Source organism: Anoplophora glabripennis, unplaced genomic scaffold (genome assembly GCF_000390285.2).
Source record: "Anoplophora glabripennis isolate ALB-LARVAE unplaced genomic scaffold, Agla_2.0 scaffold2421, whole genome shotgun sequence".
NCBI lineage: Eukaryota > Metazoa > Arthropoda > Insecta > Coleoptera > Cerambycidae > Anoplophora > Anoplophora glabripennis.
This window is the reverse complement of record NW_019418529.1, coordinates 1-3,012: the sequence shown is the minus strand read 5'-3', so window position 1 is coordinate 3,012 and position 3,012 is coordinate 1.

Genomic DNA, 3,012 nt, shown 5'->3' with positions numbered 1-3,012 from the left:
GAGGACATTTTCAGCATTTGCCACATTGAGTTTATTTTTGGAAATTATCTAGTTGTTTCAATTTCTAAATGAAAAAAAACTTGTTATTGAAAAAATAAAACTTGTTTATTTGGTATGGCTGTATCCGGTTTTCTATAAGCTTTTCAACGAGCCCCCTCATGCCTTATAACACCATTTGAAAAAAAAGTAGGGGTAGCTGGGGGTTAGGGGGTTGAAGAAAAATTAATTATTACATAACCGAAAGATGGGAAAAAATCAAAATCAGTTAACGTGTTTTGGCGTTTAAAAAATTAACTCATTCAAAAGATATGAATTTTATTCCGTACTTCTGGCCATCCCTGTATATATTTGCTTAATACAAATAGGGATATTATGTAACATTCCCCAACTTTTAGCTTTGTGTTTTAGGACGCCCTAATTGGAATGATCTGTCAGGGCAAAGTATTTTAAATAAATACATAAATAAATCACCCATTCAGTACGGACCACCTTGTATATATTAACGTCGCTCTACACTTTATATTTATTTTTTTAATATCTTCCCAAGCTCAAGTAAGTTTATATTTATATGTTTAACAAGCATAAGCTTACCCATTCAAGACCGCCCTGAAGATGTCTACTTTGATACATGAAAATTCCAATGTTTGTGTTTATTTAACTCTTCCGGTCCAGTTCTCACCAGAGGCCGGAAATGATTAAAAATGGAGTTTAAAACATGTTCGCACACATAAATTTTGAAACATCCTGAAGGAAAAGTAAATTAATCCATTCGGAAGAAGCGTAATGGGTTACAATAATTTATGAATATTTATACATACTCCTATCTGAATTCATGGCGGCCCTAATTAAAACACTCTGCATGATAGATGGGAACCCACGGACTGCATCGGTGCGCGCTGGAAGCTGGCAAGGGACGGAGTTCCAATTACAAAATTTCCAGTTTCGCTTACTATCGCTTCATTTTGGATATTGCAATGCTCGCCATTAAAGGAAAATTATTAGTTTTTAGTTCTCCATATGAGTCACACATAAATATGGAGAAATTAATGTTGATTGCCAGCGATGCTTTGAAACTTTGAAATTGTGTATGTGGCTCGAAAGGCGTCGCTATGTTTAAAGAATAAGAATTAAAAGTATAATTTTTGGTCTGTTATTTCATTACTCGTACTTCTTTGAGTAGTTCTGTAATACGTAAAAAATTTTTTTCATGCACTTTCATCTCGCACAAATCTTGTCTAGTTATCACGGTTTCGGTAAGACTTATTCTTATACAGGATTTAACAAAAATGAACTAATGGAATTCGAGGACACATAAAATTCATAAAAATAAAATTGTTGAGAAGATAGAAGGAGATTTTCGCAAAACTTAATAGTTATTTACACCATAAAGAAGGTAAGTATTATTTACCAGTCGAGGACGATTTTGCGCCTAAGCGGAGCGAGGGCTGGCAATAGAGTCCGAGACGTAAATTATACTTAACTGCTGCGTGGTGTATAACATTTTATCTGCTCCCACAGTTCTTTATGGTTCATGAAATAACCAAGATCAGGTTTTATTTTTTGACATTTCTTAATCAATTCATTTTGACATTATTCGAATCTTGCAAAACTGCCTTGGTTGTTTACTTTGTCGTTTCTAAGGTGTCTATAAACAATGCTACATAAAAGATGCAATTTTGCTGGTTTTGGATTATTATTTCTAAATGAGTGATTTTCAAATAGAAAGTGCAGCAAATGCTACCTGCGAATTTTTATTGCCCAAGAAGTTGAAAGTGCGCTACGAACGAGTATATAAAAGTACGCGAAGCACAATGGCTCATTCTGTCTGTCGTGACGACTTCCACTATGCCATTCAAATGGCTACTACGGTGGAAGCGACCTGTTAAAATTTGCCAGGTACTTTGTTGCACGACTGTCGCCTAGAGGGCGAAAACAATTCTAACCAGTGTTGCAAGAAACAACTACACGTCTGGCAAAATTTAGCAGGTCGCTTCCACCGTAGTAGCCATTTGAATGGCATAGTGGAAGTCGGCACGACAGACAGATGGAGCCATTGTGCTTCGCGTACTATGTACCTCTTGTCGGGAGTATATGACATTATAACAGCTGGATCGTTCGTCGGTTGTCCTACCTATGACACACTGATGAGGACTAATAAGTCCGAAACCGGTCTGTGCCTGGTGGGTTAAACTGACGAGCGATCCTAGCTGTTACATTCAGTGTTGCGAGTGTAATTCAATGCCGGGGGGCATATAGCCCGCGGTGTAGTTGTTTCTTGCAACACTGGTTAGAGCATATAAAAATTTCAAAGCATGGTGCCAGTCAAAAATACTGGTGTTTCTGAAATGTCACTGCTAGCATATTGCATGGAGAAGTCAACAACTTTAGGTCACCGGCGAGTTTGTGGAGTGAATACTCAATGATTAAGTCAACTATTTTCATAGAGGAGAACGTGGATATATCAAAATTCCCCAAATTGAGAGCATTTTTGAAACATAAGATTGACGGCTATACACCTAAAAAATCAAACGTTTTTACAAGAGAACAAGTCAACGATTTTCTCGCTCAGGCACCCGATAACACATATTTGCTAATAGAGGTAGTGGCGGTCTTAGGCATTGCAGGAGCATGCCGTTCTGATGAGTTATCCAAACTTACTTTGGACAAGGTCAATTTCAAAAATTTCAATGACAATTTTGTAGTTACAATTCCAAATTCTAAAAATGGTATGTTTAGAATTACTTCTCGTCTGGGTTCTGTTTCTCACCTAGAAATTCTCAAGAAATATATCAAGATTAGAAAGGAAATTAAAACTGAAATTTATAGCTTTTTTATGCTCTATCAAACAGGTAGATATTACAATTAACCATGCAAGAGTACCATTTCCATGATTCCTAATAAGATTGCACAGTTTTTGAAACTAGAACATCCTGAAACATATACAGGCCATATGACGTTCATTCCGAAGAACATCGGCAACGTTACTGGCTAATACAGGAGTTGATGTATTAG